General features: G+C 37.3%; 1 long non-coding RNA gene across 17 annotated transcripts in view; it reads right to left on the bottom strand.

The window, feature by feature from the left end:
- Window positions 1–138: 138 nt before the first annotated feature.
- Window positions 139–16,208, bottom strand: part of LOC127879923 (uncharacterized) — a 22,535-nt gene continuing 6,465 nt past the window's right edge. The window contains exons 1-9 of one of the 17 annotated variants that reach the window (XR_008049345.1): window positions 14,995–15,204; window positions 14,067–14,212; window positions 12,876–13,185; window positions 12,579–12,757; window positions 11,978–12,277; window positions 11,469–11,579; window positions 5,577–5,729; window positions 3,739–3,845; window positions 139–224 (exon numbers count right to left, since the gene is read on the bottom strand). This is a non-coding gene — a long non-coding RNA (uncharacterized LOC127879923). Of the gene's footprint in view, window positions 225–3,738; window positions 3,846–5,576; window positions 11,302–11,468; window positions 11,580–11,977; window positions 12,278–12,578; window positions 12,771–12,875; window positions 13,186–14,066; window positions 14,890–14,971; window positions 15,205–15,290; window positions 15,521–16,208 lie in introns of those variants that run through there. The other 16 variants (XR_008049346.1, XR_008049351.1, XR_008049347.1 and 13 more) reach the window with 16 other exon arrangements.

Below are 16,208 nucleotides of genomic sequence, written 5' to 3'. Positions count from 1 at the left end.
AATATGTCCCCCACTACTATAGTGGGGGACATAAAAAGCAAGGCAATCAAATCACATCGATAACAACGTTGAACTTCCATCATATACCTTTTTGGCAAATATGGAAGTTATGTATTAAATAATAATAACAATACAGTGTTGTTGTTTTGTCATTTATTAAGTATACAGATCATTGCAAGATTCTGATGGCTTTTCTTGAAATGCATCACCAGCCGTCTGGAACACTGAAAAAAAGGCAATGGATACTCTGTTAGGTTATGGTGAAAAACAAATTATTTGCATTTTTTGTACAAAAATAAATTAACAAGGCTCACATTATACTGCAAGCAATTCATAAGTTGCCTGCTGGTGACCCCCCCCCCAACATCATTAACAATAGTGCATTGTCTGTATATAACCATCAATTCAAGATTGTATGATTCAATCTCAATGCTTTGTTTTGGTTAAAATTGGTACAATGAATCATATTTATTTTAAGCTAACTCACATGCAATAGTTACTGAGAAACGGCTCCGAATGGAAAAAAAATCTTAAATGTCAGTCTAATAAGGGGCCATAACTCTTGAGCTATGAAGGTATAAATCATTATAATGTCAGGGTCAAAAGTATTTTACGTGGTGTGTTTGTGTTGAAAGTGTTTACAGATCCATGGAAGTGTTAGAGATATGTAGAAAGAATTATAAGCATTCTACAACATGTGTCATCACTTTCAGACTCTACCTGGGACATTTCAAAGGTTATCCATCACTGAAATGAATGTAATAAGTTGAAAAAAGGCTATATTTAAGGTAATAAAAAATATATTGGTACATAATTTGAACCAAACTTCTCAGGCAGTTTCTAATAATGGACTTTAATCAAAGGTTTACCAAAAATGGAATTTTTTTAACAAACAAAAAAGGCATGCCATGGCTAAACTATTAATTAAATCTTACCTACCATAGTGATTTTATTTACAAATGATAAAAGAAATGAGTGAAAATATATACTGTCTATGCTCACAAGTGAAATAAAATCGCTACCAGAACCAACACATTTTCACTTTATTTCATGACTCTCTGAACAAATTGTATACTATTATAGTTCTTGAATACATTCATATTGGCGAATTTGGCAAGAACCAGAATGAAATGTCACTTTGATTTTCAAAAATTTGATTCTTGAATCATATAAGATTTGTTAAAGGGCATATTGACAGCTAAAACGTAATTTTATTCTCTGAAATAAATGTATGCGTTAATATGAACTTATTTATATGTTTCTTAAAGCACAGACCTTGCTTTATATATTGTAAATATGTACATTACTAATTAACAAGAGCTGTCAGAGGACAGAGCGCTCGACTATTCAAGTGCTTGACAGTATAACGTAAGCCATCATGGAGAGGGGGTATAATGTGTGTGTGTGTGGTCATTTAATAGATGATATTTCAAAAAAAAGAAAAAAAAGAAAAATTTGAGGGGGGGGGGGGAGTCAAGGTCATTCAAAAGTCAAGGTCAAATTCAACTTGCCAGGTACAGTACCATCATGATAGTAAGAAAGTATTTGAAGTTTGAAAGCAATAGCCTTGATACTTTAGAAGTAAAGTGGATCTAAACACAAAATTTAACAAAATATTCAAAGTTACTAAGACAAACAAGAATATCAGTGAAACTGATGGATGCTCCCTGATGATGCGCTTTGTCAATGTATGTGTTAATAAACACCTAAAAAATCTATTATTAGCCTCAGTGACCTTGACCCAGTGACCTCAAACCTCATCAAAAGGTAGAGGTCCATGCAAGGTACCTACATGCCAAATATGAAAGAGATCGGTAAAGTATTGAAGGCGCTATGAGAAACGGTAGCAAAAGTGTGACGGAAGGAAGTCTATTATTAGCCTCGGTGACCTTGACCCCAGTGACCTCAAGCCTCATCAAAAGGTAGAGGTCCATGCAAGGTACCTACATGCCAAATATGAAAGCGATTGGTTAAGTATTGAAGGCGCTATGAGAAACGGTAGCAAAAGTGTGACAGAAGTAAGGAAGTAAGTAAGTAAGGAAAGACAAACTGGCAACTATATGCTCCACCGAAAAAGGGGCCATAATTCTGTCGCAATGCTTATTACAGTTGTCTGATCTTGTTTATAGATTGGAATCATGTTGGTAAAGAAGTACGCAAAATTTGAAAGCAATATGTCAAAGGACATATGAGGTTGTACGCAATTTTTAACATAGATTTATCAATAATATTCATATTCTAAGTGAAAAAAGGGCCATAATTCTTACAAAATGCTTGATTCAGTTGTCTGCTCTTGTTTATAGATTGGTGTCATGTTGGTAAAGAAGTATGCAAAATATAAAAGCAATATGTCAAAGGACATAGGAAATATGTGAGGTGGTACGCAAACTTTAACATTCCAACGCTCACGGTAACGCCGACGCCGGGGTGAGTAGGATAGCTCCACTTTATATATATATATATATATATATATATATATATATATATATATATAGTCAAGCTAAAAAAAGTTATCACCACGAAACTTTTTGTGGGCGCAGGAAATCGTAGTAGTATTAACATATCCAGCTATGGGCATGCTCACTGACCATAATGAATAATGGAACAGTAGTTTTGTGTAGAAAATATTCATTAAGATTGTGAATGTTGTGGGCAAGATTTCGATCCCCATAAGCACTAAGACCATAATGTAATAATATTTTTTTGGCCCTTCACTTATCTTTTTAAACGATTTCATCAATGTTCCTTATACATGTACATTTATTTTTCATAAAAATCGGACATGTGGAATGTTGAATATTTGCCATTGCATAGAGAAAAACCATTGACATGCCCCCTTAAATTGATTGCAGAAAAAGTTGTAAACCAAAAACAAATAATAACAAAGAGCAGTGAAAAAAATTGGCCATTATTAATTTAATTTCAAAGAACAATGAAAATTAAAGGCAACAAGAGCTGTCAGAGGACAGTGCGCTCGACTATACGAGTGCTTGACAGTATAACGTAAGCCATCATGGAGAGGAGGTATAATGTGGGTGTGTGGTCATTTTATAGATGATATTTAAAAAAAAAAAAAAAAAAAAAATTGTTGTCTTTTTTTTTTTTAAGGGGGGCGGGGGGGGGGGGGGGGGGGGCATGGGGGATGGTTTGGGTGGAGCCCATTGTGGTATGTCAGGTAAGTGTTGTTTTGTCAAAGTATGAATCAAATGTGATCATAAATCCCCTCCGATGAAACCGGTAGGGGACAATAATGAGCGGATACAAATTTAAAGGATAGAACTGAATGTTCAAACCTTTTATCTTGTTTGAACCTGATTGGTTTTGCAAATCGCATTAATTAATTGTGGTGAGCATTGGTGTTTTGTTTCTTGGAACAATGAAACGGGATATGTGATTTACTAAGAAGAATCAAAATCATAATGTGGCAAATGAATATTTATCTTCAAGTGTGAGTGATGCCAAATCCAAACTCTGCATATTGAAACAATATGGTCACCATTTGAGTGAGATTTAAAAGAAATATTTCTTAGTGGCCTAGGACCTTTGACCTGAAAGTATAAATTCAGCATATAACCTGATTGTAGCGAGTTGTTGAATGAGCTTTCTTGCATATATAATGGTATGTGAAAATTGAGTATTAAGTGTGACTTTGACCATGAGACGAGTTATTCCAAACCTAAGCTTTCCATTTTGGTTCGTTATGCATTTATACTTCACATTGCACCCTCTTTCAATTACCTTGAAGACTCTCGTCACACCTTGGGGAGGTTGCTGCTGGGAGATAATTTTTAGGTCCAGGAAGCGCTCGGAAGCAGTCAATATAGCAGTAAGCATCTTCCAGCACCCTGTTATGGAGAGAAGAGTATTGGGGTTTATGGTGAGAACTGTGAGTGTCATTCTTTTGTACAGTTGTAGTGGCAGCCATTGTGTGAATACTCATGTAATCACTCTCACTTAAGTATCAATAGCTAATTATATATATATATATATATATATATCATTCGGAAACCATTTTACTGCTTCAGGTCACTGTGACCTTGACCTTTGACCTAGAGACCTGGAAATCAAAAGGGGTCTTCTACCAGTCATGATCAATGTACCTATGAAGTTTCATGATCCTAGGCTTAAACTTTCTTGAGTTATCATCCGCAAACCATTTTACCGTTTTGAGTCACTGTGACCTTGACCTTTGACCTAGTGAACTGATAATTGAAGGGGTCATTTGCCAGTCATGATTAATGTACCTATGCGTTCTTGAGTTATCATCCGGAAACCATTTGATGGACGGTCTGACCGACATGTGCAAAACAATTAACCCCCTCTTCTTCGAAGGAGGGCATAATAAATTAATTTTGTTCAATCTATCTATTTATCCATTAAAAAGTTCACACTTTCAAAACAAATATAATACAAACTTGGTCATAAACAATAATAAAATACCCCTGCTGTCCCTGTGAATGTTTATGAGCGAGGATCAAGGAATCAAGACCATTACTCTTGGATGTGAAATCAATGCAAATAAAAATTGTGTTTTGAAAATCTTCTTTTCATGCTGATCACATATTTACAAGTTTGAATGGATAGACAAATCCACAACAGACCAACCAACATACAGACTCCAATATACCAGGAATAACCCCACATACCGCATTGACACAGAATATTTTGCATGCTGTCTTCACAAAATAAGAAAAACATATTTACATGTTTGGCGATTTTAAGAGTTATTATGCAATTGTGACCTTGACCTCAGAGATATCGACAATTCTTTGGCATGACACACCGTTCAATGATGGTAAACAAATGTGCATTTTTTTTGTTTAATCTCACAATGAATGACATAGTTATGGCCCAGATAAACTCACAACCAAACTTAGATAGATATTCAGTCACTATTTATTTCAAAAATTTGTGTTGAAAGCCTGTCGACAGGTGTCGCAAGCCAGTGTTATAGGACCTAAAGTCAAAATCCATGTGACCTAATTTTTCGGCCCGGCATGGCCCACGTTTGAGGTTGGCCTAGAGATCATCTAGATTAAACTTCTGACCAAGTTTGGAGAAGATCGGATGAAAACTACTTGAATTAGAGAGCAGATACCATACTGAATGCTAAAAAACGCACAAAGTGACCCTGTGACCTAGTTTTTAGCCCGGCATTGCCCATGTTAAAACTTGGCCTAGAGATCATCTAGATAAAATTCTGACCAAGTTTGGTAAAGATTGGATGAAAACTACTTAAATTACAGAGCATGATGAATGTTTTAAACGCACTAAGTGACCCCGTGACCTAGTTTTTGACCCGGCATGACCTATATTCAAACTTGACCTAGACATCATCTACATACAACTTATGACCAAGTTTGGTGAAGATCCAATAAACACCTTGAATTAGAGAGGGGACACTTAATACAGAGCCATCGACAGACAGACAAGGTCACTCCAATATACCCCACTATACTATGTTTCTGGGGATATAATAGCAAATAATCAAGAAATATAAAACAAGATAATCTTAATAATAATTAATACTCAAGCAACAAACATATGAACCAGGTATCGCATTGTGGAGCACTAACCAGTTTTTACTGCGGAAGACGACAAGCTACATACTGTGTGTGATGGGCGGTTGGGAACCATACCCTTCAATATGAAAACTTGCCAGCTTCTAAGTGTTCCACACAGAGGTCAGCACCTTCACTGTCTCCAGCTCAATCTCTAGGTACACCTACCTATATATGCAAAAATCAATTGAGTGAAACCACTAGTTTGATTATCCATTAGATGCATTCTTGATCAAACATTAGAGCAGTAGTACCCGTGTGATTTACAATATGGGTATTTTTACTGGATGCTGTAAAAATAACAGTTTGCTTTTGTTCACATCAATGACCATGATAACACATTAATGGCTATAAAAGAAATAATGAAATTAGCTGAACAAACGCGAGTTATCAACAACCTATGGCATAACTAGCAAAACCATCAGTACAGTTTACAAAACAAAACGCTTCTTTTGAAAAATGGGTTGTTTGTACAGTAACTGTAACACTATTTACTTACTTACAGTTTCGTTTCACATTCATATGCATTTTCTAAATTTTGGCATTTAAATTACATAAAAAATATGAGTGAAAATAGTTTCATGCATCGTCAGTTTTAAACAAGAGTGCCAAACTGTCACAAGATACGCCCGTTCGAAGGTTTTGGACACCATGCTCAATGCTTGAAATGCACTAAGTGACCTCGAGACCTAGTTATTGACCCGGCATGACCCATATTTAAACCTGACCGAGATATCATTTAGTATAACATCTGACTAAATTTGGTGAAGATCATATGAAAACTACTTCAATAAGAGAGCGGACACCATGCTAAATACTTGAAATGCAATATGTGACCTTGTGACCTCGTTTTTGACCCTGCATGACCCATATTCCAACTTGACCTACATATCATCTAGACACAACTTCTGATCAAATTTGGTGAAGATCGGGTGAAATCTACTTCAATTAGAAAGCAGACACCATGCTAAATCCTTGAAATGCACTAAGTGACCTCGTGACCTAGTTTTTGACCCGGCATGACCCATATTTGAACTTGACATAGATATTGTCTAGACACAACTTCTGACCAAGTTTGGTGAAGATCGGATGAAAACTATTTAAACAAGAGTGCCAAACTGTCACAAGATACGCCCGTTCGAAGGTTTTGGACACCATGCTCAATGCTTGAAATGCACTAAGTGACATCGTGACCTCGTTTTTGACCCGGCATGACCCATATTTGAACTTGACCTACATATCATCTAGAAACATTTTCTGACCAAATTAGGTGAAGATCGGATAAAAAACTACTTCAATTAGAGAGCGGACACCATGCTAAATGCTTGAAATGCACTATGTGACCTCGTGACCCCATTTTTGACCCGGCATGACCCATATTCGAACTTTACCTACATATCATCTACACACAACTTCTGATCAAATTAGGTGAAGATCGGATGAAAACTACTTCAATAAGAGAGCGGACACCATGCTAAATGCTTGAAATGCACTATGTGACCTCATGACCTAGTTTTTGACCCTGCATGACCCATATTTGAACTTGACCTACATATCATCTAGACACAACTTCTGACCAATTTGGTGAAGATCGGATGAAAACTACTTCAATTAGAGAGGGGACACCATGCTAAATGCTTGAAATGCACTAAGTAACCTCGTGACCTCGTTTTTGACCCGGCATGACCCATATTCGAACTTGACCTACATATCATCTAGACACAACTTCTGACCAAATTAGGTGAAGATCAGATGAAAACTTCTTCAATTAGAGAGCGGACACCATGCTTAATGCTTGAAATGCACTAAGTGACCTCGTGACCTAGTTTTTGACCCGGCATGACCCATATTTGAACTTGACCTACATATCATCTAGACACAACTTCTGACCAAATTTGGTGATGATCGCGTGAAAACTACTTCAATTAGAGAGCGGACACCATGCTTAATCCTTGAAATGCACTAAGTGACCCCGTGACCTAGTTTTTGACCCAGCATGACCCATATTCGAACTTGACCTAGATATTGTCTAGACACAACTTCTGCCCAAGTTTAGTGAAGATCGGATGAAAACTATTTGAATTAGAGAGCGGACACTGCCATGGACGCCGCCCGCCAAGGGTGAAACTATAATACGTCCCGTTTTTAAAACGGGCGTATCACAAGAATAAAATTATAAAAATAAACCCGATGAAAATATCGCAAAATAAAACTGGATAAAAATATTGCATAAAAATATTGCATGTGTTAATCGGTTGCATGTCTCCAATCAGACCTGACTGATATATAATCTATATACTACCTCTGACCAAGTTTGGTGAATTCAACTTGAACTAGAGCTTTGTCACTGAATGTGACTTATACCCCCATACCACTTTGACGCAGGATAAAAAGTTGTTTAAAAGTTTCGGATGAATACAATTTGAATTAGAGTCCGGACAAAGTGGCGCCGTTGAAAATGCACTAATTGACCCTATGACCTAGTTCTTGACCCGACATGACCCATATTCGAACTTGACCTAGATATCAACTAGATGCAACTACTGACCAAGTTTGGTAAAGATCGGATGAATACAATTTGAATAAGAGTCCGGACAAAGTGGCGCTGTTGAAAATGGACTAATTGACCCTATGACCTAGTTTTTTACCTGGCATGACCCATATTCGAACTTGGCCTAGATATCAACTAGATGCAACTACTGACCAAGTTTGGTGAAGATAAGATTTATACAATTTGAATTAGAGTCCGGACAAAGTAAAATGCACTAATTGACCCTTTGACCTAGTTTTTGACCCAGCATGACCCATATTCGGACTTGACCTAGATATCAACTAGATGCAACTACTGACCAAGTTTGGTGAAGATCGGATGAATACAATTTGAATTAGAGTCCGGACAAAGTGGCGCCGTTGAAAATGCACTAATTGACCCTATGACCTAGTTTTTGACCCGGCATGACCCATATTCGAACTTGGCCTATATATCAACTAGATGCAACTGCTGACCAAGTTTGGTGAAGATCGGATGAATACAATTTGAAATAGAGTCCGGACAAAGTGGCCCCTTTGAAAATGCACTTATTGACCCTATGACCTAGTTTTTGACCCGGCATGACCCATATTCGAACTTGGCCTAGATATCAACTAGATGCAACTGCTGACCAAGTTTGGTGAAGATCGGATGAATACAATTTGAATTAGAGTCCGGACAAAGTGATGCCTTCCGCCCGCCGCCCGCCCGCCCGCCAAGGGGTTTCACATAATACGTCCCGTATTTTATACGGGCGTATAATTAGAGAGCGGACACTGCTGTGGACGCCGTCCGCCAAGGGTGAAACTATAATACGTCCCGTTTTTAAAAACGGGCGTATAAAAAAAGGAGAGCATAAGATTTGGCTGTGTGAGAGGGTGTTTTGCTGCGTAAATGCGCGACTCTCACGCTGAATGCCCGATACTTGACAGGCGCATGAATGTTGATGCAAACTACTTCAATTAGAGAGCAGACACCATGCTAAATCCTTGAAATGCACTAAGTGACCCCGTGACCTAGTTTTTGACCCGGCAAGACCCATATTCGAACTTGACCTAGATATTGTCTAGACACAACTTCTGACCAAGTTTGGTAAAGATCGAATGAAAATTATTTGAATTAGAAAGCGGACACGAAAAGTGTGACAGACTGACAGACAGTGCGAAAACTATATACCCCCTTTTCTTCGAAAGGGGGCATAAAAATAACTTATCCATAGACATCGGATGTATTTTGTAATGGGAATGCTTTGGAGATTACCATAACATTCTGTGCACACGTAAAACCTTTATGAAGAATCCTCAACATTAAAGATTTATTAATATTTTTGAAAATTAAGCAAACATTCATTTTTTTCCATGAAAGCATTACAATTATGGCTTTTTATAAGTATAATATGATGTATGAAATAGTTTTTTTCTTTTTAATTTTATGTTAATGTTGAACCATTCAATCACTTTAAAAACATTGCAAGTTATTGCATATCCACAAAGCAAATGAATCTTAGCAGGTAAATTCAATGAATTTATCATTGGTACCCCCAGCCGATAATTTTAAAAATCTGTATAGAAGTTCACCAGATGATGTTTTATGCAAAATATGTATGTTCGCACTGCAGTTTTTGAGAAGAATATTTTTAAGTGTTCATTATATATATTATAGAAGGAAAACAAATTTGATCCGAGGGTGGGGCAAATATGATCCAATGATACTTGAACAATCTTGGTGAAGGTCCACAAGATGAACTTTCATGCCAAATATCTTTGCTCTAGGCCTTGTGATTTATGAGAAAATTTTTGTTTTTGAGGTTTTTTAATATACTAATAAGGAAATTACATTTCCCTTCCCAGTTGGGCAATTTTGACCCCAGGAACATAGTTTGAACAATCATGGTACAAGTCCCACCAATTAACCTTTGAACTCTTAAGTGTAATCTTGAATTTGGAGATTTTGACGTAATTCTTTCTTATGACACACCGTCGAGTGATGGTGAACAAATGTGCTTAATGATTTTAAAATCTTACAATGAATGACACAGTTATGGCCCGGACAAGCTCATTTATGGCCATTTTTTACTTTTGAACTAAAAGTGTGACCTTGACCTTCGAGATTTCGACATTATTCCTTCCCATGCAACACCGTTAAATTATGGTGAACACATGATTTAAATTGAATTTAATTCTGACAATGAATGACATAATAATGGCCCAGACAAGGTCATTTATGGCCATTTTTGACATTTGAACTCAAAGTGTGACCTTGACCTTTGAGATATTGACGTTTTCTTGAGCAGTGACCGGCCGTGTCATGATTGTGAACATTTATTGTAAGTTATTTGAAATTCCTCCAATCAATAACAGACTTACGCTCCAGACAAGCCTAACCTGGACTTTCATACTGACGGACTGATCCACATACACCAAACCGCCAACTGTGACAAATATGTCGAGCTCTCCATAAGTGGGCTCGACAAAAAATCGACTTGCCCACAGGTAAAGGTCCACCACACAATGTTTCATGCTAAATATCTCAGCCCAAGGCCTTGCAGTTTCAGAGTAGATTTTTTAAGTTTTTCCTTTTGGTTGCCAGGGCAACAAGGATTTCATGGAAAACAATTCTTGGAGCAACATTGAAGGAGCTTCATGCCAGGAATATTCCTGCCAGTTTCATCAAGCTTTGCCCAAAGGTTTAGTAGGAGATATTGTTTAAGTAAAAATGTTGACATATAGACACACATCGCAAAACAGACAAAGACCAGCAACAATAACTCAAGTTGAGCTATAAAGGGTACATCTCTGAAATGACCAAATCATCCTGATGACTCTTATGCAAGAACCACTGAAAAATGATAACAAATTTGATCTAATTTGAATTTCACTAAATTCATACACCAACATATGCAGACAGAAATTTGACATTTTCAATCAATTAAGGGGCCATAACAGTTTAATTTTACAATGGCTTCAAGGCCTTTCCCCAATTTGGAATGTCAAAATGAACTTTTGCATTATAGTTTATCTGTCTTCAAGGTAACAATCTGGTAAAAATATTATACATAAGACAAGTCGGTCAATTAACAGGCGAACAGCTTTGTTGTATACTTAAATAAACCCAATTTTAATGCCTATTAACTTCAAGTTTCATTCAATTCTACTGCAATTGCTACTGAAAAACAACTCTGGTCTGAAAAGTAATTTAGGGTTATCTTTTCGAATCAATACTAGGCTTATTTATATTACATACCCTCAGGTTTGTATACTTGCCGGTTCAGGAGGCGTTATAGAGCGCTATCAGTTTAATGATTATTCCCCGAATATCTTTCAGGTGTGCCAGCGGGGTCTCCTGGAACACCTTGATCGTTTTCACTACATGCTCACTTTCAGTGAAGTGGCGCTCCAGGTTTGCGTCCGTCAGGATGGCCGCACTCTCCTCTACCCTCCGAACAACCTCGTGACGGCTCTTATCCAGGCAGGTTGAGGTCAGGAAGCCTGTGAGAAGGAGATCGGCCGAAAAAAAATAAAGCTAAACAAGCAAATTTGTTGAATTGATATCCCCCGCCAATATGCTTCTGGACACAAAAGTGTTATATTTGACACTCAAAAAAGCATTTTTTCAAGATACAAAGGGCCAAAACCCCGTTATTAACAGACTGTGTACAATGCCATTTGGCGTGCATCGTCCTCTTATCCATATATATACTCATACCAAGTTTCAATGAAATCGGCCAAAGCACTTTCAAGATATGGCTCTCGACACAAAAGTGCTGGACGGACGGAAAGATGGACGGAAGAACAGACAGAAAGACGGCCAACGCCAAAACATTAATAAGTAGATGTCCAAGAAGAATGAATAATTTACATAAATCAAATCCTAAGTTTACGCTTACATTGTTCAATGTGCGGGCGTCCGCTAGACCATTCCCTCGCACCACTTCAGGAAGTTCTTGATTGCCGTTAGTGCATTCCGCACCGTCTTCAGCTGGTGAGTGGTGTTGAGGAACTGTCGTGGACCTCCATATGGCCCATCCACAACAGCACGTCACTCAACACCACTCCTTCCAAGTAGCCAGACAGGGCCAGGAATTGGTTGATCTTCATGTTGACCTCTTGTGTTTTCGACTCGTTTGCCAACCCACCTGGCCTACTCCGCAGGAACATGTAGTCTACATATGAGTCAACGATTGAAACTGCAACAAGTATTATTGGATGATATTCTATGCTAGATGGTGAAATCGCATATAATTTAACTAACAACCAGTAATTCCAAAGTATTATAAATAAATAATATTTATCTTAAATTTTAATGTACTTATATATATTTCCTCACGGTTTTTAATATATATACATGTTGCAATAATAATGACTATCAATTGAAATGTATATAATTAAAAAAAAATCTGGGAAAACAGGGCTTAATGCACCAAGTACTGGTTCTACCCCGAAAACGGACCCAAAACTTTACACTATATTAGCAATCCATATTGTTACTTGCAGCTTCTCCGACCATGCATCACCCTTGCATTGGGTTCCAGGCTCAGGCAGTATTTCCGCGTTAGGAATGAAAAGTCCTCTTCCTCCTCCTCCTCATCCTCCACCTTCTCATCCTCCTATGCCGAGTCATCATGAGTGGCGAGTCTGCTGGTCACCTTTCCTGAAGTTTTCGCGACCTGTAAATGACGTCTAAATGTAAAAGTTACAAATCGTTTGGTATGGTTTTGTATTAGACATTGATAGAAATATGAGAAATTAAATACAAAAACCACACGAACACAATTTAACACTTACTTTCCGGAAACGGCCTTCTTGTGTAAACAAAATTGAATGTCCCAGCCTCCATTTTGTGCTCCTGTTCTAGATGACGCAGCCGGTCAATCACCGACCGGTCGCACAGCCAGCAAGAGTAGTAATTCCTCGGCTTTGTCTTCTTCACTTTCCGACCGGTCTTAGCACGTGCCTCTGACATCAACGGCTTCACGGGGTCTGCCGTCAGCGCTTGCACCCAGCGAACGTGGTCTGTTACCCGGAGGTACACAGTCGTGTTGCCTTTTACCACGCAAATGGGGCATTGCCTTGGGATAGGCTTTGCGTTTGGTGTCTGAAATATTAGTTTGAAATGTGTACGAAGCAGGTGGCTATCAATATATATGATTTATTAAGAGATGATGAGATAACGGACCCAGTTAATTGATTGAAATAATGATTATGTGATTGAAGCTGTTATGCTAGGGTAAAATACCAAGGAATGTGTATAGATATTGTTAACTTTTTTTTAATGGTGTTAAAAATGAATATTTTATTGCAATATTTGCACATGCTTTGTTTTATTTTACAAAGTAATCACTATTAACCTTAAGTTTATTCTCATGAAAAAAACATACCATTAAATAGCAATACTGATTACTTTATCTATTTGAGCGACATTAAGAGTGACCATGTACATGTATATATCAATCTATACTGTCTAACTCCCCTTGCAGATATTATTGACAGGTAAATATAATATTATATACCGTCTTATAACGATTCAAGACTTGGCCAAAATAAGGCCCCATTCCCTCAACAAAAAAGTATTAATTTTTTCCCAGATAAAAATTCACCCGACACTCAAGCAAATTAATTGCCCTAGACCCAGAATTGTCAAGTTTAAAATGTTTAAAACTAAATAGAATTGTTATGTATTTAATTTGGCGGTAATAAAGACTAATCAAGTGATTAAAAAAACATATTATATTGTTTCTCATGTTTGGTTTAAAGTCCAATTTTTTTTTAAAATGATGCCCTATTTCCCCCGCCTCAGGGTACAGGTATCATTAGGCATTCTGAATCAACATTTTCATCAAAAACAATGATTCTTCATTCTTTAAAGGCTGGGGGATTAAATTTTTAGAAACAACAATAACCTTTCAAATCGCATACCAAACGTTAAGACTTTTTAAATGAAAATGTGGATTCAGAATGCCTAATGATTCGGAATACCTTGACAAACTGTACCGTTACCCCAAACCCTGAGGTAGCTGTGGCGTAAAGGATATGGTGTCCGCCTAGCAACCAGGAGGTCACGGGTTCGATCCCCACTGTGGAAGCGTTCTTTAGATCTTCCCTATAGACACTAAGTACTGGTTCTAGGCACCGGAAACAAAATTTACAGCTTTTTCAAATAAGTCCTATGCAATCAAACTAAAATATACAGGTTTGAACTAAACCAGAGGGAGATCTCTGCATGATGCATGTTAGTCTTATTTATAAGACGCGCGAGATACTTTACCCATATAAAAAGTAGCTTAATATTTAAGAGCGTCAAAAATTTGGACTAGATGCATGTATGCAATATCCCAGTGTGACCCAAATTCGACGGGTGTAAAGAACCGAATGTAATGGACCGAAATTCGACGATGTAACGGTTACATGAAGCAATATTTAGCAAATAATGAAATGTTTAATAGCAGAAAATAATAATTTTAAACTCGGCTGTATTACTTTGAAATGATTCAAAGACAATAATCATCCATTTAATCAATATAAATAGAACATCGTCGAATTTAGGTGTCGTCGAATTTGGGGTGCGGTAGGATAATGTATGGTTTCCAGTATTTACTATGGGGAAGAACTATTGTTGGCAAAATATTTCACTTCAAGAATATGTTTGCGTATCAGATATCAAATATGTACAACACACAACCAATACAATTGTGTTACTGTTATGAATAATACAATTTAAAAAAATGTTTTTTTTTCTCCGTTTATTACTTTCACTGAATCGAAGGTTTAACAGAACCCAAGGCGAACATGATGTAGGGCGAACACAAGGCTACGGGCCGAAACCCATTAATAAAAATATATGCAATGACAACATAAGTATGGGGTCAATATACAAAAGATACCGTCTAATTATTTGGACACAAACCACAGTTTACCAACCACTCAAAATGGCGGCGACATCTACTTTCACTTTAACCATTTACTGCGCCCGCCACTGAGCATGCGCATACTTGGTTTTACATGCTATTTTTAGTTGGGCGACGGTGGACCATCGTCCATATGGAGTAAAGACTTTGTAATCAATGTTTTCAGGACAGCTTGGTGATCTGCAAATCCCATGTGATATGTTGATATCGGGTATCATAGTCATTCAATAAGTCGCAAAATGCTCGAATACAATTTACAAAGCAAAATGTGACTAACATTGATAACTAAAAATACCAGTTTTGCCGTGTTAAGCTGTCAAGATCCAGAAAGTCCTGCATTCACATCGAATGTATCCTTCGAATTCAATCCATTTTTTACATTAGCGGAGATTTAGTTAATAAATTACTCATATATCCTAAATGACAGTTTCTAAATAGCCAAACAAGCCGATGTATGTTGTAAGAAAGTTTTGACACGAGTGTGAAGATTCTCTCATGGGCGCGGCCATTGTTGTATGACATTGAGCGGTCCGTCTAAAATGCGTATATGACTCATATCCGCGGATATGAACGAAAAGTGCGAATATGAACGAATATAGGCAATATTTATGCGTTTTTTTTTGCAGTTTTGTTATGAACAAATCATTGCTGAATTAAAAACTCACAATATGTGATAAATATGTTAAGACTGCCTCAAAATAGAGCAATTTAATAAAAGCGGTGGTCTGACTGGTCGTTCATATTCGCGGATATTAATTTGGAGTTACTGAAATTAAAATGCCAATGAAATACGCTTTTAAATTCATTCGATCGTAACATTACACATTAGCGACGTGTATTTTTGTCATAGAAAAGCCATTATCCGTTCATATCCGCACTTTTCAGTCATATCCGCCGATAGTCGTACCCTATGTTGAGACATGAACAACAACTCTGCTGGAGAATGTTACCAATGCTAATCAGCGAGATATGCCGATTAGAAAATCGACACAATCTCAATCGGACTGGCTCGGTCTTTTACATAGCTCGCAATTGTGAAGAATTTTTTCATTGTATGATAACAGCTGAAGCAGCATCGTCAAAAATGCTCTTGCTCATCAAGCGACCGGGCCAGAAAAAAACATTTACTTGATTGGGCTAAACCTAGCTGTACCAGTCGCTTGACCATTAATCGCTCACCCAGCGATTATACCTTTAAGCAACACTTTTATAT

The sequence above is a fragment of the Dreissena polymorpha genome, chromosome 4, assembly GCF_020536995.1.
Source record: "Dreissena polymorpha isolate Duluth1 chromosome 4, UMN_Dpol_1.0, whole genome shotgun sequence".
Classification (NCBI taxonomy): domain Eukaryota; kingdom Metazoa; phylum Mollusca; class Bivalvia; order Myida; family Dreissenidae; genus Dreissena; species Dreissena polymorpha.
This window is presented reverse-complemented; position numbering and strand designations above follow the sequence as displayed.